The 26194-nt window shown below is 43.4% G+C and overlaps 1 long non-coding RNA gene across 3 annotated transcripts; it reads left to right on the top strand.

The window, feature by feature from the left end:
• Nucleotides 1–842: 842 nt before the first annotated feature.
• LOC308486874 lies at nt 843–12780 on the top strand. 3 transcript variants are annotated; one of them, XR_013991343.1, is made up of 3 exons: nt 843–1587; nt 10803–11150; nt 12544–12780. It is a non-coding gene; the product is annotated as an uncharacterized lncRNA (long non-coding RNA). The 3 variants fall into 3 exon arrangements; XR_013991344.1 differs by having other exon boundaries at nt 862–1587; nt 10803–10926; XR_013991345.1 differs by having other exon boundaries at nt 863–1587; nt 10803–10926; nt 12541–12780.
• Nucleotides 12781–26194: the final 13414 nt, after the last annotated feature.

Raw genomic sequence — 26194 nt, forward strand, 5'->3', positions numbered from 1 at the left:
CTCAGGTTCAGCCTCTGAATCTGATTCCCAGGCCATCACAGCAAATGGTGCTACACTGGCAACATCTTACCAGCTACTACACTTCTTACTTTTGATTCCCAGCAATTCAGAAGTTTACTGCCTCTGACCGTGGATGGCATAGTAGCCATTATTAGCCTCATCCTCCATGAATCTAATTCCCCTTTAAAGCCATCTAAGTTGGTGGTTTAACTATGTGCTGTGTGAAGAGGGACTTTCTTTTCTCTGTCCTGAATCTTCCAACATTCAGCTTCATTGCATGTCCACAAGTTCTAGGCTGAATACGATTTTTTTAAAAAAACAACAACCAACACTTTAAAATATATATGGAATTTCCCATTAGCTTACCATCGCCATCTAGTGTTACATTTGCATTATGCACTTAAAACACACTCAAAACGTTATATTTGCAGATGTATAGCTGAGTCCCTAGCGTTATGAGGGAGAAAAACTTTTCTGTATCCACTTTCTCCACAGCATGCAGAATTCTATACATTTCTATCATGTCACTTCTTAATCTATTAATAGATTGATCTGTTATTAGTTTATTATCAATTAAAGTTTGCACTTCTTGGAACTGGGAAAAATAACAGCTGAAATATTTAAGCCAGAAGTTATGGGAATCGCTGTTGTCTTGGGTAGCTGTTAGCATATCAGCATCACACCAGCTGCAGTTGTTTTAGTGCCAGCACATAAACAAGACAAAATTGTAATCTACAGTGAGCAGAAGATATCACTGCACCAGGAAAGGCAAAACTTTATTATGATCTAAAACATTTATACAAAAAGTGTTGCTAAGAGTTTAAAATGCAGCCTTAATTGAGAAATGCAAAATCAGCTATTCACATGCATTTTTTGTGTTACAGTATTTATCCCGTCTGCCACAATACCATAATCTCCAGATGTTAACACATATTTTGATCGTAAGAGAAACAAGAAATATGAGCTTTGCAAACTTCTGTCGCAAACCAGCATATGGTCACAATCCTTTAACTACTTAGAAGCTTGTTAAGTCACACCAAAGAAAATAAGAGCAGCTGATAAATAGGTCCCCAAGTCTCCTAACGTGTATCTATTTAAAAGTAGAAACATCTGTAAAAATTAAGTTTGAACTTGTGAAGGAGCAAGTTGGTCTATGACTTTCTCATAATTCTGAATAGTGCCAAAACTCATTCCCAAGATAATAAAGCAAAGAAGGGCTGCCTAATGAATGCCTGTGTGGTAATAATTAGTGAAGGTGTCAAAATCTGGAATTGGGGAAGAAACAATAAATGCCCTTCAGTTCAGAAAATAATGAGCTACTATGAGCCAAACTCAAATCTTCACAGTCCTTAGTCCTCTTTCTTAGTGGGTCACCCTCACACCAGCCTGATAATTCAGGGTTCTAGAATCAGAGTTAAGAACCCATGTAGGATTCTGAGCTATTCAGAAATCAAACACAAGTAGAGCATCCCCATTGCAGAAGTTCAGCTTGAATACATGGAGACCTGCAGAGACAGGCCTCTGAGAACACAATGGAGGGGCAGGACCAAAGATTGACACCCCCTGACAGTTGGAATTGCATGAGAGGTAATGATTGAATAGGGCTTATAAAGAATGAACGTTACATTCTACCACATTTGGTGGGCGTGCAAGAAAACAAATGCATTGTGGGAAATGATTTACAATGAGTTGGAAAAAGGGGTTTGGGGAAAAACCAGAGGCTTTTCTACTAGGTATTTTAGCTGCAGAGATTCTGAAGGAGCAGAAATGACTATTTTTGTACACAACGGCAGCAGCGCAAATACTAGTGGCCCAGAGATGGAAAGACGATAAAGTTCTAACCAGAGACTAATGGCTGATGAAGATGAGGGACCATGCTGAAATGGCGAAATTGACTGGGAAAATCAGAAACCAGGAAGAGAAGAACGTTAAGATGGAATGGGACAAATTTACAATATACTTAAGAGAACACTGTAAACGACTAAAAACTTTGGCAGGATTTGAGTAATGCTTGTAATATACAAAGAACTAATGGTAAAAATGGATTCTTTGTTTAAAAAAATAGAGGAAATAAGGGAGGCAGTTGGAAAAAAAGATTGATAATGATAACCATGGAAGGGCGGAGGGGAATCAAAGGACTCAGGGAATCCTAAATGATTATGTTGATGTGTAATGTTTGAATTCAAATTTGTTATGTAAAACCCAATAAAAATATATTTAAAAATAAAAAAATAAAAATAAAGAATGAACATTTCATTCTTCTATATAATGAAACATTTGTCATGATAGAAGATGGCTGAAGCTCGCTAGAACATAACGGGATTGTGTTAATGCCATAAGAAAGGCGTAACTAATTTTCTCCAGAGTAGAAAACAGTAGCTTTTGCCTTGTGATAATAAAACCCAGATGAGAGAACATGCCAATTGTGTGCCCACTTCTTGAACCCCTTAAATAATTTGGTATGATCTGAGTAGCTTTGGTACTCGTTTTGAAAGTAATTCACATATTTTAAAATGTTCAGTAGTCTGACACTCTTGGCATAATCTCAAAAATCAATTTGAACTTCTATTTTCTTTTATCATTATTCATGTAAAATTAATTCAACGGCACCAAATCCAAGAGCAAGCTAATCATTTTTGTTCTGTCTGATCAAACATTTTCTTTATAGCTTTTTAAATGAGTTTAGATAAATCTGCTTATTTACCGATGGGCTGATTAGTTAATTTATAGCATACCTTATTCCTTTTTGTCGTATGGAAGGAGTAGCGATTTTCTAGTTTCTTCACAATATTCAAAGGGTTACCTGGGGTGGGCTCTTCCTTTCATAAATGAAACGGGTAAGAAAGCTGGAGCAGCATCTCAGCTTGCAATAAGGCTTGCTCATTGGTAAATTCAAGATGATATTGCAAAAATGTGTTCTGGAGACTAATCCTGATGCTCTGATGTTGCCTGATGGAGGGGGGGTAAGGATATGATAGGAGGACTCATCTGTCATTTGGGGGTGGGGCTGTCTACAACTGAAGATGCCCCTGCTGTGCCCACAGAGAACTTGGCAAGATGGACAATTTGGCAAGACTAACCACAGTTTTTGCCCCAGCCAAAATGATGTGGCAGGCTTCTAGATGTGGCAGTACCTCTGCTACATTGATCTTCCTGATCCTACTTAGAATTGCTCTGTTTGAGTGCAGGTCTATGCATGGCTATCCAGAAGGAGAGAGGTATGAATCTCAGTTTCTCAGCATTCACCCAAGCTTAAATTTAGTTCATCACATTGGCAAGTAAGATGTGACGTTTTAAGGATTACTTGGCTGGTGAGGAATGCTTGCCCTGTTCCCATCCACCCCCTGAAATGTCACTACATTTTACAAAGAAAGTCTTCTCCCCATTCGGATAAGAGTCTTCAGTCTTCTCGATATGTTTTGCTTGTTTTATGAATGGAAGCAGAAAATAAAAATGTAAAAAGATACCTTGCTGACTCTATAGCTGATTCAAATAGTCAGGGAACAGTTACAGCTCTTCTATATGGAGATCATTGTGTGTGTGTTTCTGTGACAGTAAACCTGTGACTCTACTAGTGGGGTGGCATGCAGAAATTTAAAAGATGCAGCTTGTCCTCATCACTGCATTGTCATGCTGGGAAAAATCTGTGCCTGTTAAAACTGCTTCCTGTGATGCAGTTACTAATTTATCAAGAGGCATAGGAGCCCTGCCACACTTCCAAAAGATGACAACCATGTGACTTTATTATATCAGACACTGATTCGACATTTGCAATCCTTAGGCAACTGCCAAGGGCTACAAGGCTGCCCCCACTGCTGGTGTCTGTCCCCTGTTCCCCCTATATTTATTTTATTTTCCTGCTCAGGGACTCCAAGCTGCACCAGGCAGCTGGATCTACCCATCTTTTTAAAATTCACAGTCCTGCTCCTGTCTTAGCATTGCTCTGGGGCATTGTGGGAAATTCAAGTGTGGCAGATGATCTATGTTTATCCATGCGAGTTTGCGATGAGATGTTTGTTTAATGTTTCTGTTTTGGATTTCACATATTTCATGAGGCTAGTTTAGCCTGAGGAAAGCAGGAGATTAGCAAATGTTAAGTTGTCATGGGTGAGGCAGTTTTGGGCACACACGGCAACTGTTGCTAAGGGGTTTGGAAGGCTGGGAAAGTTGGGGAATCTAGCCAGAGAGGGCAAAGAGACAGAGGGTTTGTTGTGAATGTATGGAGTGCATCTGGTGAAGCACTATGGCATCATGCAGGATGCGCTATTGGCATCAAATGTTGCACCAGCCCCTCCTGCGCCCATGTGAAAATGACTCACAGTGCAGAACTTATCACCTCAGAAACAGAGAAACAGCTCTAGCCTAACATTCTAGGGGATGATTTTTCAGGCTTGTTGAGGGGTTATGCCTTGATCCCTTGGCCGCCATTCCTCTGAGTGGCTGTTACAGATTTGGGAGCTGTTTTGAATTAACACCTTGATAAAAAAAGATTCAGGCTGCTGGCGTACACTCTAGACTTAAGTTCAGCAGGTATTCAAAACAAGATAGTGTTTTGCTAGCTACGAAGACCAGGACAAAGGCAATGTTTGGAACATTCCAGTTACTGCTGATGGCCAAGACAAAGATCCAGATGACATTGTGAGATGTTGAAGAAAGTGTCAAAGGGTTTGTTTTTCTGCTCGTCTGTGTAGACAGTGTTTTGGATTCTCAGCTGCCATTCTAGATATGATGCTTGCCCCTTGCAAAGCTGTAAAGCAGAGAGTTGTGGCATCTGGTGCTGATTTTGCCAGTCGCCTTTTGCCCACTCATGCTGTAAGCAGGATTTCTGTTTTGATCCACAACAAATGGGTAAAGGAAGGTATGCTGGCACCAGTAGTATGGGGCTGTGTGCACACTGTACCTTTGGCACAGTCTTTCCCTCAAAGAATTCTGGGCACTACAGTTTGTTTAGGGTTGCTGGAATTGTAATACTGAGGGGTAAACTACAGGAGCTGCTGCTGCTGCTGCTGCTGTTGTTAGATTTTATATACTGCCCTATACCCGGAGGTCTCAGGGCAGTTCACAGAACAAAATCAAAATATAAAACCATTATAATTTGTTTAAGAGACCACTGTAAGCAGATGAAAACATTAGCAAGATTTTAATCTCACTTGTAATGTAACAAATGCTATGGACAATATAGTTAGATATAAAACGTAGACTATAAAATAACATGCAGTTGGAAATGTTGACAGTAGGATATGGGGAGGTCTTGAGATTCAGAGAAATCTCATTGTATGAATATGTATTTGGTACTGTAATTAATTTACATTTGTAAAATCAAATAAAAATGATTTCAAAATATATAATCAAAATAAAAACACCAACCCAATAACACCCCCCCAAAAAAGAACCACATTTTGCAAGGGCATAGTATGTACATCACCTGGAAGTGCCGTCTTCCTGATTGCCAGGTGGACAGGTAGCAATGCCTTTGGTTTGTGATACCCACTAATATATATTTGATGAAGTCTAGGAATAAGAAACCTGGTTCCCCACAGATCCTTGCCTTGTGCTCTTGTGATGCTTGCCTTGTCTTCTTCACACAGCGCATAGTTAAACGATGAAACTTCCTCATGCAGGAGGCATTGATGGCCGTCAACCTAGATGGCTTTAAAAGAGGAGAAGACAATTTCATGGGGGAGAGGACTATTGATGGTCTATAGCTATGATGGCTGCCTCAACAGTTGGAGGCTGAGATGCTTCTGAATACCAGTTGCTGGAAACCAGAAGAGGGGAGAGTGCTCTTGTGCTCAGATACTGCTTGTGGGTTTGCTAGGGGCATCTGGCTGGCCACTGTGAGAACCCACCAGGCTCATCTTGTGTTTATGAAGTGTGAGTGGGGAGTTCCTCCTGTTGCTCAGTCTCACTTCAGTCTAAGCCCATCCCTCCTAAGACTTCATGCTTCTGATGTTGGGGGGGGGGGAGAAAATAAGGATCGAAACAGTCACACTGCATGTGTCACCAAGGAATGACTATGTGTCCTTTGGTGCTTTCACAGCAAGGATGGGGGGAGGAGTGCAAGAGAATAGAGCGCAGGAAGTGAAATAATCCCAAAGTGCAGGTAGGAAGTGGAAGGCAGGACATGAGATTACACACACCCTGCTGATGCCAGAGATTTAGGAGCAAACATTTCCTTTGTACACACCTGGGATTCACCACACACTGACAAAGCAGACAGTTTTCAAATCAGAATGAACCTATTTTGGGGAGGAACCACATCAGAATGCAGAAACTCTGAGATACGTGTGGATCTTGGCTAACATCATGTTTACATCGACTCAAAAACCAGCAGCGGGAATGTCAGGTTAACCACTAGTGTGTATACAGCTTAAGTACTTGGAAAGCATAAATTGAAAGGTTTAGGTTTTTCCAAGTTGAAAACTGAAGTCTCACCCCAACTTCTCCAGCTGTTAAAAAGTTCCAAATCCTAAATCTATCCCTCCCAAGCTGAAGGCTTGGGAGAGAGAAATTGGAACAGCGTCTCTTTTTGTCCTCAGGAAACCTACTGCAGAAAACAATCTCCGCTGATCTCCCTTTCCGCACAGTACACAATAGCTCATAGTCAGGAAAAGGCACATCATTATCAGTGCTGTGCTCTGAGGAATGCCTCCTACAGTGTGGCGCTGGCTGGTGAGAACTGATGGGAATGAAAACAAGGCTGCCTCCTTTTTTTCTCACACCAAGATCAACTACTGATCATACATTTGCAAGTAAAATAAAAATAAAAATCCTCACACACCAAACATTCCCAGTTCATCATCTTACCTTTACTTTGCTGTGCAGTATTATTGTAGTACCTCGGGTTAAGAACTTAATTCGTTCCGGAGGTCCGTTCTTAACCTGAAACTGTTCTTAACCTGAGGTACCACTTTAGCTAATGGGGTCTCCGCTGCCGCTGTGCCGCCAGAGCACGATTTCTGTTCTCATCCTGAAGCAAAGTTCTTAACCTGAGGTACTATTTCTGGGTTAGCGGAGTCTGTAACCTGAAGCGTCTGTAACCTGAAGCGTCTGTAACCCAAGGTACCACTGTATTATTATTATTATTAGTTAATTTTTTATACCATCCCTCATCTCATAGGTCTCAGAGCAGTTCACAACATAAAAATACGAGATATAAACACAAAATACATTCACAAACCAAACCAAACCAAACCAAACCAAAACAATCCCCTTCCTCATTTCCTGGTTTCTACACAATTCTCTCCTTTTGCCAGAGCTGCAGGTAAAGGCACACACAGTTTTGTCCCCAGCCTAAAATCCCTCAGGTCATCAGGTCAAAATTCACTGTAGTTCAAACCCTGGAGCTTGAGACATTCTGAGTTTTATAGCTGAGTATTACCAGTGGGTAGGTGATAGTGACATTTAGGGCATACCAGGTGAAGCTCTAATCCTAATTCATAGGAACACAGCATACACAAAGTCAGATTATTTGTCTACCTAGGCTGCTCTAAGGCACAGGTCATTCCTGTCATCTGCTACCACCTTCCACCTGATATTTGAAGATGGCTATCATGGTATCTGCTCTCAGTCTCCTCTTATCCAGGCTGAAGATACCCAACTCCCTCAACTGTTCCTAGTAGGACTTGGTTTCCAGATGATCCTTGATCATCTTGGTTGCCCTCCTCCACGCACGTTCCAGCTTGTATATCCTTCTTAAATTGTGGCGCCCAGAACTGGACACAGGATTCCAGGTGTGGCCTGAGACTAGAAAGGGCTAGAGAGATTAAAGCCCTAGATCAGGGATGGAGAATCCTCCAGATGTTGTTGCACTCCAACTCCCACCCATCTCACTTAGCGTGGTCAGTAGTTATGGATGGGGGAGAGCTGTAGTTCAGCCCTTTCCTTGTCCCAGACAACATCCACCAGTCTCTGTACGCTGTGCTAGGTAGCCCAACTATCTGGCCTGGGGGAAAGGCAGCTTTTTTGTGCTCTTAAAAATAAATATCCTACTGAAAACCTTGTTCTTTAGGCATTACATCCCCAAATATATATTCTTCAAATCCACATGGAAAGGGAGTGTGACTTTGACACTTTATCGCTGCTTAGAGGAGGTCTGTCAGTGCTGTCAAGTTCTGTGCTGAGTTCTGTACATTTTTCTAATAGGCAAGGTTATAAAAATAAATTCCCTCGAAAGGATTTTAATGTTGACTGATACCCGCAACCTGCAATTATTCTCAATGCATTTTGCGCAACATAATTAAATGTTAACCTGGGGGCAAGCAGATCAAATGAGGCATGCGACAGAATAAATCAGAAGGCTGAGGCTCTTTGTCCTCCACGAGATGGCACACTTTTCTTAGGTTAACAGGAGAGTATGGATGGAAGCTGGTCACTTGCTCTGTTAGAAACATTACATGCTTAACATGACTTTTGTTGAGTGCTTTCACAGCTGCATTGGAAAGCCAGATCTTCGCAGAATGTGCTTTAGTTGGAGGAGCCCAAAAACTAAAGGAAGCACTCCTGCAGTCCATGGGAATGGTCATAAGGATCCATTTGAACTTACCTCATCTTTGTCCTGAGTGGGCTACTGTCACAAAGGTAGGGATGACAGACATCACCCCTCCTTTCACCTCCCTGGAGTTTTCCTCCACAGAGCTACAATTCCCAGAGTTCCCTGGGAACAGGGGTCTCCTAACAATTCTTGACACCCTTAGCAAACTACAGTTCCCAGGATTCTTTGGGGGGAAGCCATGACCGTTTAAGTGGTATGAGAATGTGAAGTTCAGATAGGGCCATTGCCTTTGTTTATTCAAGCTTGCTACTTGATCGGTTTTTCACAGCGCAATCTTATGCAAGTACCAATCCTATACCCACTGAGTGTCCTATACCCTTGGAAATGTATGCCCACTTACCTGGGAGTGAGCCCCACTGAACTCAATAGAATTTACTTCCTTGTGGGCATGTATAGGACTGAACCATAAGAATGCTGCATTCAAAAATATAACAATCAGCAGGAACGCCTTGCCTTCAGGACTATTTGCATCACTCAAAACGTTTAGTAAGTAAAGCACAGATAAGTTGAATTCCATTATGAACAAAGGAACAATGATCTATGGGAGAAATCAATCCTTGAAGTTACTGGAAACTATGACTGAAAATGTGATTGAGTACTCTAATCATTCTGATTCACCCTAAATAAAGGTTTGAAAATTATATTCAATTGAATTCAAAAAATAAGAATGAGAAGGCTCACTTAAGCATCTTAGATAATTTCTCTAATTGCTCATAATTGCAGATGAAGGTAAAATTGCTCATTTATTAATCTGTTATGACAGTTTGCTACTGAAGTCCTTGCAGTAAATTTCTTGAAAAATATTTATTCCTGAGTTGGTAGTGGTATAACTGCCTTGCTCTAATCCACCATCTGGGATTTAAGGGAAGAGTTTACAAATCAGATGATCAGGTTTCTACAGGGCTGGATTTAGGTTTGATGAGGCCCTAAGCTACTGAAGGTAATGGGGCCCTTTATATGTCCAGCTGTCCTTTGTCACCAACAAATTGTCGCTTTTTTGTGTGTTGAATATGCTATATGCTAATTTATGGACCTAATTTATGGATGCGGGTGGCGCTGTGGTCTAAACCACTGAGCCTCTTGGACTTGCAATCAGAAGGTTGGCAGTTTGAATCCCCACGATGGGGTGAGCTCCCATTGCTCTGTCCCAACTCCTGCCAACCTAGTAGTTTGAAAGCATGCCAGTGCAAGTAGATAAATAGGTACCACTGTGGCGGGAAGGTAAACAGTGTTTCCATGCACTCTGGCTTCCGTCACGGTGTCCCGTTGTGCCAGAAGCGGTTTGGTCATCCTGGCCACATGACTTGCAAAGCTGTCTGTGGACAAACACCGGCTCCCTCAGCCTGAAAGCAAGATAAGCACTGCAACCCCATAGTTGCCTTTGACTGGACTTAACCATCCAGGGGTCCTTTACCTTTTTACCTTTGCCTTTATGGACCTAATAGGTATCTAAAGCCATTTGCACATAGCAAAATATGTATTTTATCAAAGTAATTGTTGAACTGAAATACAATTAAGAAGAAGTATATTAATAGTGAAATACAATTAAGAAGTATATTAATAGTGAAATACAATTAAGAAGTATATTACTAGTGAAATAATTATTAAGCTCTAACTTAAAATGATTTTTTATTCATAACAAACTTAATAACGCAAACACTTTTTTCCTTTAATTTTTTGGGGGCCCCCCAAAAGAGTGGGGCCCTAAGCTATAGCTCGTTTAGCTTATACGTAAATCCGGCAGTGGGTTTCTAACCAGGTTTGAGAATGACTTCAGCATGGAAGACTCCTACGACTTTCTTGTTGTTCTCTCTCCACTTTTGTGAGAGGGTGCTGCCATGCCCACACTGCACAAAGCATCGTTTGTAATGTAGCAATTTTAGTTGCATTTACACCCACCATATTTCATCCATACCAAGGGGCAGAGTATGGTGGAACATGCCTGTCCCATACATGCTTAGACATTCCCCTTTCTCCCTGCTTCCCATCCACTCACAGCTCCATCTTTCTAAGCATACTCACAATCACGGAGCACATTTTTAAATCCTTCGCCCACAGGAGGCCTGTCTCTTTCTGCATGGTCGGAATCAGGTGTTCCTCAGGGATTTAAAACCAATGTACCCATATGCTCAACAAAGAAATAAAACCCTATCCCTGAAAGTGCTAAGACAACACGCTCCCCACAAATAATATAAAACAATACAAGCTGGGAAGCAAAGTCTCCCTGTCATTTCTAATTCTATTTCAGGTATAAGTGGGAAGAAGGAGAAACTTTGCATGGAAACCGTTTTCTGGGGAGCTGTACACAGAAATCTAGTTGGTCCTTGCCCAAGAAGAAGAAGGATGTTTGACTGCCTTTCGTTGTTATGCAGGTTTTGTTTCCCTTATCTCTGATGAGTCTCCATTTGGCTGCAGCGTTTATGCAGTTAGTGTAATAACCACAGATTTCAGAATGATAAAGCTCATGCGCTTCTGTGTGACTGATGTCCACTGCCACCCCTTTTACCTTGACGGAGATTAGCATCCCTTTAGAATGCAAGCGGAAAGACAAGATTGCAAGAACCTGCTTGAGAGTGGAAAAAAGAAACTTCCCAGGGTCTGGCTTCTTTCTAAATTCTTCTACTTTGCCAACATGTATATACTTTAACAGACATTTAAGTGAAAGTATGCACATTTTATGCAGATCAGCTGCCTCTTTTTTCCTCTTTTGTGTGATGCACTCTTTTTTTGTAATGTGTGAGTGCCCCCCCTGTGTTTCTGAAAGGGTTTCCACGCCTTCTTCCATTGGCAGAACAGCCGGACAATTAGCAGAGCCGGCCCTGCCATTTGACAGGGTGAGGTTGCAACCTCAAGCAGCTGATTTGGGATGTTACGAAAGGGCAGAAAATGGTATATTATATTATGATTGTTTATTATATTTTTACTGTTGGGGAGACGCACTTGTGGGATTTTCTGCCTCATGTCCAGCACTAATAATAATAATAATAATAATAATAATAATAATAATGTGTACCCTGCCCATCTGAATGGGCTGTCCCAGCCTCCAGCATATACAAAAACATCATAAAACATTAAAAGCTGCCTTCAGATGTCTTCTAAAGGTTGCACAGTTCCTTATCTCCTTGACATCTGAAGGGAGGGCGTTCCGCAGGGTGGGTGCCACTACCAAGAAGGCCCTCTGCCTGGTTCGCTGTAGTCTCACTTCTCACCGTAAGGGAACCACCAGAAGGCCCTTGGAGCTGGACCTCCATGTCTGGGCTGAATCACAGTCACTTGGCTGGCCTTGAACACTACAGTGGTACCTCGGTTTATGAACTTAATCTGTTCTGGAAGTCCGTTCTTAAACCGAAACCATTCTTAAACCGAGGCACGCTTTCCCTAATGAGGCCTCCCACTGCTGGTGCCCTTCCACTGTTCGGATGCTGTTCTTAGACCGAGGTAAAGTTCACAAACTGGGACACTACTTCCGGTTTTGCAGAGTTCGTGAACCAAATCATTCGTGAACAGGGCTGTTCTTAAACCGAGATACCACTGTATGCACTTTTCTTAAACCGAGGTATAGGGGGAAGGGAAGTTCCACCTGCAGCAAAATGTCTTGGGTCAGTCCTGACAATTAGGAATGCTGAGGATTTATTTATTTATTCGGGGGGGGGGGAGCAACTTTGTGTAGGTTCCAAAGCAGTGGTTAATTTTCAAAGAAACATCAAACCTGCCTGCCAGGCATGACTCTGGTCTGGAATGTTAAGTATACTTGTTTATTTGTGTATTGGAATGGGAAAAAAAACCTCTGTATGTGTATGGCTAAAGGTTTAACATTGGAAAATTCCATTGAAACTAAGCAGGAGCAGCAGAGTACCTAAGAAGTTTATAATTAACCAATAATGTATCTCTGCTGCTCTCTCATGACATATTTAGCTTATATCATGTGGGATATTCAGTTGCGAATCTTCGTTTTGTGTGAGTTGGTCTTTGTTTTCTCTCTGAAGCAGTGGAGAAGAAAAGATGTGCAAATGATTCTCTCCAGGAACAGAGCCTCAGGCTTCTAATGGAGGCTGTGAGAGAGACAGAGCTTTGATTTCAGTTCCAGGTAAAGCTATCTTCTATTTCTAAGATACAGTACCTGTGCTTGGATAAGCACATAATATTATGCAACTATTTGGATTTAACACTGTTGTTCTAAGTGTCTGTTTTGAAACAAGTTCTGTTGGTAAAGCTTTTGAATCATATTTTTGGACTGGACAGCTTTTATTCATACTATTGCTTCCAATAACAGAAATATGGAAGCCATTTCTCTTTAGTCTAGATAAGAGAGCACAGCTATGTTAGGCAGTAGAGAGGGAAAGCCACTCCGCACATGATAAAAGCACTCTGAGCCTTAGAGACATGGAGTATTCTTATGAGGTTAAGCTTAACAAAGGCAGGCTTACTCAAATTAAATCCTCCTCCCACTAGAGCAAAGGGATTTTAATTAGTTTCTTTTTTGGGTGATTTATTTCCTCTTTTTGGACCTAATGTTTACTTGGAAGGAAGCTCCATTATGGTCAATGGAGCTTACTTCCATGGAAATGTTGATAAAATTTCAACCACAGAAGAACATATTGTTACATGCCACCCCAACTTCCACAATTCCATGGGTCCCAGGCCTGGAAATTAGGCATAGCAAAGACAGTGGTGCCCTTAGGATATATGGTTTATTTACTCATACAGTGAAACCTTGGTTCCCGTACAGCTTAGTTGACGAACAAATCAGCTCCCGAATGCCGCAAACCCAAAAGTAAGTGTTCTGTTTTGCAAACGTCTTTCGGAAGCTGAATACCCGTTTCGGCTGTTGGCATTGTTTCCAGGGCCAAATAGCCAATCAGAAGCCACGGCTTGGTTTTCAAATGTTTTGGAAGTCGAACGGACTTCCAGAAAGGGTTGAGTTCAAGAACCAAGGTAACACTGTTTATACAACCTGAGCCTACTGTGGAGGGACTCACAACATTCACTCCCTAAAAAGGTCTTGTTCCTCTCAAAGCCGCAGTATTGGATCCAATCAGAAATCCAACTTGCTTCTCTGACGCTCTGCAGCTGACAGCATTTTGAACACTGCCCTGTTTCCCCCCAGCTCTCATCCCAGGAAACCTCTAAAATTCTACTCCAGAGGCTTTTGTTTTTCTAACTAATTCTGAGTTGAGAGAGGGCCCCTTCCCATTTGCCCTCTGGCGCACAGACAGTCCCTTTGTCCCAGTTAAGGACCCATCTTAACAGCCATCCCCGGTCTGGTTCCTGGCTTGTCTTTTTAACATGCTCAATTCAATGTCTTGCGCCCAGGAATTAGAAGAGTCCCACCATAAACCTAAAACAATATTGAAATGTTCCAGAGTCAAATGCTCTTCCTATTTTCATCACCCACTTCCTGTATATCTGACCACTGGGAATTAACATTTAGAGGAGGTTAATGGATACTGGCAGATTTCATCTGGCTTCTGCTGGTGCTATTATTATGAGGCGGATTTTATTATGGCTGTGTTTCATCTCACGGCAAAGTTTCTTTTTAATGCATTTGTTCTATATTGCTGTACTCCCAGGCACCTTGAGCGACCTTACAGGGCAGAGCTGCAGTTTTATAAAGCTAAAAATAAGTAAGTAAAACAAATAAACTCCATCTGTAAGTCTGCTTTCCAGAACTAGGGATGCAAATTCAACACAGGGAAGCAATCTTTCAAACTCCACCAGCAAGATAAATGGTCTAAATCAGCAAATAATCTGCTCTTGTCTCCTTGTCTAGGACAGTAGCCAACTCTGAGATGAAATGTGGCAAGACATGACAAAAGTCCTACTTGGACGATATTCCCTCATGTGAATAACATGACCTTCTTCCCCTTGCATGGGTGGCAGGGGGCAAATCCAATGGGGTTGTGGGGGCGGGCCTACTGAATGGTGCTCCCCTCTTCCCCTCTTTTGATTGGCTGCATAGGTGAAAGAGTGGAGCCCCATCCACTGGCCCCACCCTTACATCCCCATTGGCTCTTTCCCCTGCCATCCATGCAAGGCAGGAAGGTCTAACAAGGGAATCCTGACCTTTGGCTGTTGGTTCCCCCTGTGATGCAGAACCCTGTGCAACCTCCTACTTCAGGTGCCCTCAAGATGTTACTGGACTGCAATTCCCATCAGCCCCAGCCAGTCTGGCCAATAGCCATTGTGTTCCAACAATATCTGGAGGGCACCACGCTGACTACCCCTGCTCTACTATCCTTTCTGGGTGGTTCTTTCTCTTCCCTTCTTTCTCACTGTAGGTTCCAGTCTCTTTTATTTCTGGATCTGTTACATCTCCTCCAATCTCCCTCCCAATCTCCCTAGACCAAACCCGTCCCCCCACCTTTCAATATATTTTTTATTATTTTCCTCCTTAAACAACATTTTCAACGTTGCAACATTACAATATCAAACACAAAACCTCTCTGCTCTGCTGAGCATACGACTTCCCTCCTTCCCTTGAGCAGGTTTTCCATTTCTAATCCAATCGCACAATTTACATCTTTAACCTATTGTCCATACTGTAGGATTTATTTCATTCCTGCTAGTGTTTTCAAGTTTTTACAGTTCTTATTCAAATATGCAATAAATTTACTCCAGTCCCCTTGGAATTTCTGATCATCCTGGTCTCAAGTCCTGCAAGTCAGTCTGGCCAGTTCTGCAAAGTCCATCATCTTCACCTGCCACTCAGCAATGGTAGGCACCTCCTGTAACTTCCACTTTGGGGCCAATAAAGTTCTCGCTGCAACTGTGGTATACATAAACAATCTTTGATCTATCTTTGCAATTTCCTCTCCCATCAAACCTAGCAAAAATGCTTCCGGTTTTTTGGGGAAGGTGTATCTCAACATCTTTTTTAGTTCATTATAGATCAATTCCCATAATGTTTTTACCTTGTCACAGGTGCACCACATATGATAAAAGTTACTGTCTGATTCTTTACATTTCCAGCATGTTTTATCTCTGATTCTATACATTTAGCTAACTGGTGTCAAATACCATCTGTACATCATCTTCATTACATTTTCTTTTAATGCCATACCAGCTGTAAATTTTAAATTTTCATTCCACAATCTTATCCCTGAATCAAATTCAATGTTATACCCAAAATCTAGTGCCTATTTTATCATAACTTCTTCTACTTCCTTATCTTTAGTAAAGCATTCTAACAACAAATTGTACATCGTGTATAATAATTTACTTCTACCTTCCAACAGCTCGATTTGGAATCTTGATTTTTTATTTTCAAAACCAACCTTCCTCTTATCTACATTAAATATATCATTCACTTGATATTGCAACTGACCTGTAAATAAACCTTCAGTTTGATCATACAGCTTAAGTTTTCGACCTTGCTTGGTTTCCATCAAAATCTCTTCATATGTAGCTGTAATGGTTCTAGGGGTTGCTCGTGCGTAAGCCGGTGCAAACACCTGGCTGGGTTGCCTGAGTGAACCTTTTCTGTCCGGACAGCCCCTCACCCGTGGCTGTCTCAATCGCTGGCAGAATCCGTCAGTGGGCGTTTCTTAAACTTCTTCCAGCAAAGAAGCTCTTTGACGCCTAGTCTCCTCCTACTCTTTCTGCGCGAAAGCCTTCTGCGCAAGGAGGGCATAGGCAGCGGAGGACCCCTACTCTCCCCGCTGGTCCCCGACAAGGAGTCATGGGACCGCCTCGCCGCTTCCCCCATCTGCCCCCCTTCTCCACTGGTGCTATGCTGATTCTCTTCCCCAGAAGATGGGCTGCCTCTCCCAATCCCGGGACGCTCTCTGGAATCCCTCTGGATCTTGCTCTCTCCCTCCGGCACTGATGGCAGTTCCCTGACAGTAACCCACCTTCCCTCTATATTTAATTTTTTAACCGTCAATACCTCAGTGGGTGAAATCCACCATGGTGTTTTCTTTTCCAATAATATTTTATTTCTTTCCCATACTTCATATGGGAAACTCTTTAGGCCCCTGCAATAGCTCCTTAGGAGGGGAAGGGCTGTGTCCTAGGCATACCACAGAGCTATCCAAGGTTACAGTAGGCATCAACAGTAGATCCTGGATGGGAACTGGGCCCAGCAGCAGACCAAGGATGCTGATACAAAGCCTGACACACCCTGCTGGCAAAATGTCATCTTCTGAAACAATACTTTCATCGCTGGATATGCATCACTCAAGCATCCACCTGAGTTAATGAGCAACACAGGGCACTTCTAGATGAGAGCTTAATTTGCAAGCAGGTCACTGTGATATCTTAAGGGATCAAAGGGATGGAAGAAGAGGAGGAGGAGGAGGAGTTTGGATTTGATATCCCGCTTTATCACTACCCGAAGGAGTCTCAAAGTGGCTAACATTCTCCTTTCCCTTCCTCCCCCACAACCAACACTCTGTGAGGTGAGTGAGGCTGAGAAACCTCAGAGAAGTGTGACTAGCCCAAGGTCACCCAGCAGCTGCATGTGGAGGAGCGGGGAATCAAACCCAGTTCACCAGATTATGAGTCCACCGCTCTTAACCATTACACCACACTGGCAAGTGCCCTGTGAGGAAAGGTTGAAGTGTTTGGGACTTTTTAGTTTAGAGAAATGGTGAGAAGACATGACGTGATAGACGTGTAAAATGATGGTGTGTGGCACAGAGAAAGCGGATACAGAAAAGTTTTTCTCCCTCTCTCATAACACTAGAATTTGTAGACATCCAGTGATGGTGACCCTTGGAAGATTCAGGACAGAAAAAAGAAAACACTTCTTCATGCATCACATAGTAAAACTATGGAACTCCCTCGCCCAGGAGGCAGTGAAGGCCACCAACTTGGATGGCTTTAAAGAAGAATGGGCAAATTGGACAAGTTCAAGGAGTGACCAAAAATGGCTGAAGGGTGGTTCGCAAAAATAAGGTAATATAAAAACATAACACATAATCAACAGAAACATTAAAATAATTTGCATGAGTTGCATCGTTAATGACAGGATTGTTTGCAACAGGCTTTTTTTAATTAATGAGATTTTCTCTGAAAAGTGCAAATCTGGGAGATGCGTTGTTGTTTTGGTTGTGTGCCGCTGCAGAAAGCTTGCATTCATGAGGACCATTGATTCCCCCCTCCCCCCAAATAAAATACTCATATCATTCCCCCTTCCACTTCTGCGTACAGCCTTTATGATAAAGAGCCAGGGCTTTTAAGGCCTTCGAAGACCCAGAGCCGAAATGAAAAATCACTTCATATCTCGGAAGAGAGACAGAGAGAAAGTTCAACTTCTTCTCCAGGCCCTTATTCATCATTTGGCTGAAATATTTAAAATAAATATGAACTCAGAAAGAGAGAGAGAGAATGTTTCCAGAGCAGAAGGGCATTCGGCTGTCTAGGGGAAATGAAGGGCAATCTTGGGAGATTAGGAGAATGCCAATGATGAAAACTGAAGACAGAAACAGAGAAGAGGAATGGCTGCAGATCTTAAAACTTGCTGACAAATTATCCTGCATCAATGCCATTTCTCTTTTCCCCGAGAGTTACGAGAGTTACATTCCTGAAAGCCTGTTAGAAGACATTATTCCTATCAAGCAAAGGACACTGTGCAACCATGCTAATGAAGAGGAAAGAAAGAAAGAAGAAGGAGCGAGCTCAGAATTCAAGGAATTTCATTCCAGCCCAACTGAGAAGTGCGCACCAGGCCAGAATCAAAGGTGTCTTTCTTTCAAATCAGGAGTGGATATCGTTGAAGGAATGTTAATCAGCTTGTGGCTTACAGGAGAAACAGAGGCCTTGAACACTCTCGGGGGAGCAAAAGGCTTTTTTGGCATTCGCCATTGGTAAAGCCATGTGGTAGAAGGGGGATCTGTGACACAGCTGTAAAGTGGGAGATGGAGAAAGGAAGGGGTGTTTTAAGGCAGATGACTTAAAGGTGGGAGAGGGGTGCTGAAGTCTTCTCCTCCCAGTTGTGCAGTCCCTTCACAGGATGATTTTCTCCAGTGCTATTTTTCTAGAAATAGAGGTGCCAGAACTCACCATGAACACCTCCCTTGTTGGCGCCCATCTGAGAGGTCCCAAAACTGAGTTCTGGTGAGTTCCAGCTGAAAAAACCCCCTATGATTTTCTCCCAGCTAGACTCTGTGAGAAAGCTCTGTCAGGAGAAAGGCAGCTGGAAGGAAGTACATAAGAACCCTGCTGTGTTCAGGCCAAAGGCCTATCTAGTCCAGCATCCTGTTCTCATGGTGGCCAGGTATTTGCCAAAGGAAGACCATAAGCAGGACCTGAGGGCCACAGCATTCTCCTTGTTTGTGACAACCAGCATCTGGTATCTGGAGGCAAATGTGTCTTGTGAAGAAATGTCCGAAGTACAGTGGTACCTCAGGTTACATACGGTTCAGGTTACAGACTCCGCTAACCCAGAAATATTACCTCGGGTTAAGAACTTTGCTACAGGATGAGAACAGAAATTGTGCAGCGGCGGCGCAGCGGCAGCGGGAGGCCCCATTAGCTAAAGTGGTGCTTCAGGTTTAGAACAGTTTCAGGTTAAGAACAGACCTCCAGAACGAATTAAGTTCTTAACCCGAGGTACCACTGTATTTTAAAAATGTTTCAGGGAGGGGAAAGACCTAAGGGAAGGAAGATCACTAAACAGTCCAATGAGGACTGAACTGAATGCTGTCTGACTGCTGTAGGGAAAAACCAGAAAACCAGCAAAGGCTTGAGGTGGGGGGGGGGGACAGATAGAATGGAATCTCCTGGAAGAGCATGTGGCTTCTTTCTCTACCCTTCTCAAAGGAAGTTGTCAGGGACTGAACCTGGCTAGGTAAGGGCTACTGGCCTAGAACAGATCTGTGAGAAAAGACCAGAGGTCCATCTAACCAAGCATTTGGTCTCCAAGAGTGGTCAACCAGATGTTTGTTGGAAGCTGAAGAGCAGAGCATGAAGGCATGGAGCTGTCTCTGCAGTTGTCTGCTCCTGGTATCTGAGGTAACTGCCTTTGAACTCCATTTAAAACTATCATGTGCCGTGGACACAGGGGAATGGTGGGAGGCACCAGCTGGGGGAACCCCCAAGGGAAGAAGGCTCAGAGCCAAGGGATTGGTGATGGGATGACATTGAGTGTTCAGAGGGTAAGAGAGGGTAGACTGGGAGGAGGAGCTGTCAGAAGCTGAAGCGGTAACAGGTTTTAGTGAGAAGGAAGAGGTTGTGGCAGGGGGCAGTCCAGAATCAGAGGCCAAAGCGGAGGCTGGAGAGAAGGGATGCCAAGAGGCAGAAATTAGTCAGGCTGGTGAAGAAGCCAGGGTGAGGAGCAGGAGAGGTATGAAGAGGGAGGAACAGAGTCAGGTGTGTCGGCATAGTCTCAGATTGTTTGGGAAGGAGCTTGGGGTGGAGGAGATTTAGGCAGCTGTGGGAAGGCGGGCAGCTTCAGCCTCCACAACTGCCTCATAGGGACAAGACCTACTGAGAAGAGTTCTATTCTCATTAGGCCTGGCACTACTGAGCAGATCCTGTTTCTTCTAATAAAGAGTTAACTTTCCTTACTCCGCGTAATTTATTCCTGACACCCACTTCTGGCACCATGATTAAGAGCCATTTATAGACTTAGCTTGCTTGAATTTGTCTAATCCAGTGGTTGAGGAACCTGTACCACTTCAGATGTCATTGGATGCCAACTCCCATCAGCCTCAACCAGCATGGCAAATGGTTAGGGACATCTGGAATCCCACAGGTTCCCCACTTCTGGTCCACAATATGCTGGTGACGGTTACAGCAGAGATTCCTCCCACTCTTTCCCCCCTCCTGCCAGGCCACCAGCACCCCATGTAAGGCTGGGCGATTGTTGCTGTGTCTTTCAAATTGCAACTGAATGGAAACAATTGTTTTGCGACTTGCTGCATCCCTGTTTTGCAAAACAGGCCATTTGAGAGAAGCCCACACCGAGAGGACACAACGCTGCTATTATTTGCTTTATTTTCCTATCTCCGACAAAAGCTGCCGCGCGCTGCCGCGTTGCCCTGACACTTAACCCCAGCTAAGAAGAAAAGGCTCGATCAGGATGTGTCAGGGATCATTAAAAATAATTTGATTCCAGCCCCCGTTGCTTCTCCTTCTGCCTTAAAAATGAGTGGCAGCCTGACTGACAGCCGCGGCGGAGAAAGAGCAGAACTTGGGAGTGCCACCGCTCGCTGCTCGCTCTGAAATTAATTGAAGAGGAAAGCATCACTCCGAAAGAGGATGGAGCTAGTGGAGGAGAAGCAGTACTGGGGTTACGGTTCTTTGGCTCCCTCCGTTGGCTTCCAATTAGAAAGCCCCACCACCGACGTTGCAGGTCAGCTGTGAAAAACGAAGGGGTCCAGTCGTCATCGTGACCCCAATGCCCCTTGCCCAGAAATGCAGCTTGACGACTGGCTGAAGGCTGGCGATTCAGAAAGCGTTACAAGAATTAGTCAAAGCAAGGCCAGGCGGCAACCAAAGGCCACACTTTTAAAATTTATTTAGTCTTTTGCATAAGAGACTCGGGACATTTCCCAGTGGCATTTTTAGGACAAGGCGCCTTTTTGTTTTCAAGGCAATCAGGAGAAACAATTTGCTCGCGTCCTTCAGATAGCATGCAGCGTGGGAAGCTGCCTTATTATACCAGCTCGGGCGATGCCTAGATACATGCCACACATTTCAAGCGTGTTGCTTCCCTCCTCCCTCCCCGAAAGCTCCCAGAAACTGTAGTTTACACCCCTCAGAGCTACAGTTCCCAGAACCCCAGAGAAGCCACCATACCCAGGAGTCTTTGGGGTGGGAGCAATGTATTTTAAAGGTATGGTACAGAATATATCTGTCCATTTAAGTCCTGAGCTCTTTTGACTCCTATGGGATACCAAGTGTGGGGCAGGTTAAAAACCTGGCTCAGTCAAAAGGGGGCTTGGAGGTCCTAATGATCAGTTGATTGGTAGTGCTGCCTGACTGTCAGGTCTTGCTGAGTCCCTTCCAAAGAGACTTTGCACAGGATTTTGCAGGTACCAGCGTTCAGCTGATTGGGGATGCCTGCAAAGTGCTTTGACTCAGTCAGACCCGACAATCAGCTGTATGTTGTGGCTTGCCAAGTCTCTTTCAAAGTGCACTGCAAGGCAGCAGCCTGAAAAGCAGCTTCTCAACAAGACTCTCTCCCAGCTCAATCTTGCATGCAATCGAGAAACTCTTACTGCTCAACTACAGCCCTTCCTCTTCATTCCTATTTGTAAATCGTTTGACTCGATCAGCCTTCTGGTTATTTACTTAGAACGAAGAAGTTCTACGGAATGACATCTGAGCCAAAACTGTTTCTTGGGGACATTTCAAATCTGAAGAGAAGGCAGACCTTAAAAATAAAAAGCACTAAGGAGCTTTTTCAATCCCATGTCCTTTTTTTGTGTTTCCCTGAGGATGTAATGGTTGGCCTCAAAGTCTAATGAGGTCAAAAGGAAATCACTCTCTCTCTCTCATTTTCATTACTTTGCTCGCTAGCAAAAAACCAACGCAGCAGGCAGACCTAATGCAAGACACAGCACATCCCTAGGCAAAGCCTCCACCACTCCTTGCCTGCGTGGCTGAGCTGGATGTTGGCCCATGGCAGGTCACATGGGCTGCAAGTCTATCTGGAGCAAAAGCTCAGTTTTCCTTTGGACATTCTCTTCAGCCCACAGGCTTGACTGAAAACAGAGGGAACCTCACAGAGCCATGAAAGCTGAGAGTTGCTTCTGGAGTTCCAGTGGGATGGGGGTGGGGGGAGTGGAACTGTGAAGGGCATGGCTCAGGAATCAGAATAATAAAATTGTAAAGTTTGAAGGGACCCTGAGCGTCATCTAGTTCAACCCCCAGCAATGCAGGAATCTTAACCAAAACATCCATGACAGATGACCATCCAACTTCTGCTTAAAAACCTACCAGGAAGGAGGGTCCACCACTTCTTGTGGGAGTGTGTTCCACTGTCAAGCAGCTCTTACTGTCAGAAAGTTATTCTTGATGTTTCGGGCCCTACCCTCTGGAGCAGGAGAAAATTTTTTCACTGTACCTTCCATGTGACAGTCCTTTAGGCATTTGAAGATGGCTATTGTATCTCCTCTCAGTCTCCTCTCATGCAGACTAAGTTCAGTAGTTTAGTTTAGCTGGAGAAGCCTCCTTTCTTGTAACTTGAAGAGAAACCTTTGATTTCAGTTCTGTCTGAAGTAATTTAATATTACTAAGAAGCCGAAGCTGTGCTTGGACTAGCAAATGGTTTTATGCAACTATTTGTATGTAGCCTTATTTATCTTTGTGTCTGTTTGAAGAAAGTTCTGTTAGGGACTAAAATTCTGTACCTCTTCATACAACAAATGCATTTTTTGGGGGGGAGTTGTAGCATAAAGAGGAATGATATATGAATGGCCCAGTACCAACCCACCACTAATGCACTATTAATACATCAATGATATGTTGCAAAATATCCCTGCAAAAAACCTCCCAAAACACACCAGGGTTTTTTATTGGGGGGCGGGGTTTGAGAAATACAGCGAAGAAGCAGTCACCTTCCTGGCCATGGAACAATTTACAAGTCAGCTGTTATTCCTCGGGTATGTTTTTTTCATGAGTTATGTCAATGGCTGAAGAATAAATCTACTTTTTAACAAAAGCTCAGGGGCATTTTGATTGAGTCATGCACTAGTTTTTTTTTAAAAAAGGTGAATCTAAGTTCATGTGCGCAGGAGTTTTAAAATTATATGCTTAAAATGAAAACAACACGTATTCTCAACAACATTTATTCCATAAACAAAGCACGCACACTTGCACTTCCATTACCAGCAGCAGCAGCAGTAGCAGCAGCATGGCATATCTCTTACAGATTCAGGATAAAAGTGATATATTAGCCGAACACAGCTTTGGGAATAGGAAGCTGCCTTATACTGAATACTATTGGTTCATCTGTCTGTACCCAGTGTGTGTGGGGGGGGGGGATAACCAATGGTTCATTTGGTGTCCGAAGAGGTTCTTTTGTGAGCCTTCAAGACTCCCTCCCCCAAATTTAAAAAACACCAAATACATTACTTCTGTGGTCCCCCTGCTGTAATAACATGATTTTGAAATGTTTTTGTGCCCTCCCAAGTTCCTATTTTAATTTTCTAAAATACTGACTGCTGTGATGCTCTGGATGACAAAATGTTTTAGTGAATCCTAAAGTCCCCATATCCCTGCGCTGCAGTTTAAGAGGTCGTAGCCATGCCTCCAGGCAAACCCAATTGGCCGGCTGGGGGGGCATGATGTGGCCAGGGTTCCTGCTAATGTGGGCTGCGATACTCCGCCCACTGCCAGGTCACTGCGAGGACCTGGATTCCCACCTGCAAAGTAGCCCCTCCAAAAAGGGGGAGCTGACTTCTCTTTGTACTGCTTTTCTACGGCCAAAGGGGACCCGCAAAGCCTGACACTATCTATCTATCTATCTATCTATCTATCTATCTATCTATCTATCTATCATCTATCTATCTATCTATCTACCTATCTATCATATATCTATCTATCTCTAAATATTTGCACTAGTTCATCATCACACTGTTTTCATTGGCTGCTTCCTAAGGTTTTAAATTCAGGAATGGGGAAAGGAGGACGGGGGGGGGGGGGAGGTGGCACTCGTGAGTGTCATAAATGACTGGGGTGGGGTGCATTTAAGGGAACGTGATGGTGACAGAAGGTTGGGGTGAAACCCAAATGTAAATCTTCATTTTCCTGGTTTTTATGCACTTATCTTCTGTGGTTTACCCACCTTCTGGAAGCAAATGAGTTTTTCTAATGGAATGGCTAATTGGTCCATCTTATATTTAACAGGGGGGTATTGGTGGCGCTGTGGTCTAATCCACAGAGCGTAGGGCTTGCCGATCAGAAGATTGGTGGTTTGAATCCCGTTGTTCGGTCCCAGCTCCTGCCCATGTAGCAGTTCGAAAGCATGTCAAGTGCAAGTAGATAAATAGGTACCACTCCAGCGGGAAGATAAATGGTGTTTCCGTGCGCTGCTCTGGTTCACCAGAAGTGGCTTAATTATGCTGGCCACATGACCCGGAAGCTACCTGTGGACAAACGCCGGCTCCCTTGGCCTATAGAGCGAGATGAGCACCACAACACCAGAGTTGTCCACAACTGGACCTAATGGTCAGGGGTACCTTCACCTTTTTTACATTTAACAGGGGAGGGGAAATAACTTTAGGCATTTCTTTTTTGTAAACATTCACTGGGCTTCTCTTTGCATTCTTATTCAGATTTCTTTGGACAGTCTTTGGGCCAATTATTCAATTAGAGGGGTGGGCGGTTCTTTAATAGCTGCCAACAGTAAAACCAGTACTGCACACAAGTCCTCAAGTGAATCGTGTAACCAATGTAAGGAATTACCCTGACCTTTAAAGCACATTGTTCTTGAGCGATGGCACTTGGGAGCCCTCCAATTAAACATAAAAGTAGTTGTTGGGGTTTTTTTCTTTTTTAAGAAGACATTTTTCTCAATTTCGTTCTACTGAGTTCAGCAAAACTTTCCCTTTTGAAACAATTACACCTCCCAAATTCCTTTGGCACAGGTCCATCCAATTATGGCACAGGTTATTTGACAGGCTAAGTCTTACATTACAGGTGAAACTCGGCTCTCCGTTACCGTGGCTCACATATTTGCTTTGCCTTCTAATACAAATCTCCGACTGGGAGTGCAAAGCAATTTGCAGGGACAAAGCAAACAATACAAATGAACCCAAGGCTTGTCCTTCCTTATCAGCTGCTAATACAGTCTCGGTCTGATCCGTCCTGCAATTATGGAGGCAAGGCTGCTTAGGATGCCTTGAGGACACTTCCTCCGTGCCCCCTCCTCCTTTGTGACTCAGCAACACAAGACCTAGGCCTACTTTACAAGCAAAGGAAGTCAGGCCACATCTCCAAACAATGAACGTTCAGACAATTTCTCCTTGTGCTCCTCAAATGATAAACCAGAGAAGGAAGGAAATGAGAACTCTGGAGCCAGGGCTACAAAACCAGCTGCTAATACCATAGATACCTGAGGCATTTCTAACTTGTTGTTATTTTCAGATGGAATTCAATCGCATGCCAGTAAATTCAGGTTGCAGAATTAAAGATGATCTGGATCTCTTGCACAACATTCCCTGAAATATCAGATTTTTTCTGCGGTAAGGAAATACACTGGAAAGGGTAGGAGAGCACTTGCTTGATGTTAAGGGTGCTTCCTGAAGGCCTGTTCATTGAGCATTTGTCCTCATTTGTTTGCAGAGAGATTAGACAACAATAGCTATTTTTTGAGCATTCATTCTGATTGCTTGTGGGGAGGTTGGATGATGGTTGGCCCGAAGCAAGCATCTGCTTTTAATGTGCATCTTCTTCATCACATTGATTCATTCTATAGGCAGGGACTTTGACTTTTAAGAACATGAGAAGATCCTTCTGGATCAAGTCAATGGCCCATGAAGTTCAGCATCCTCTTCTCACAGTGGCCAACCAGATGCCCATTACGGGAGACCCAGAAGCAGGATCTGAGCACGAGAGCCCTCTCCCCTCCTGGGGTTTCCAGCAACTGGTATTCAGAGGTATTGCTGTCTCCAAGTGTGGAGGCAGAACATAGTCATCATGGCTATGCTGCGAAACCATGGGCATGACACAAAATAGTTGATGAAACATAAC

This window comes from Podarcis pityusensis (genome assembly GCF_964106645.2).
Source record: "Podarcis pityusensis genome assembly, chromosome: 10".
Lineage (NCBI taxonomy): Eukaryota > Metazoa > Chordata > Lepidosauria > Squamata > Lacertidae > Podarcis > Podarcis pityusensis.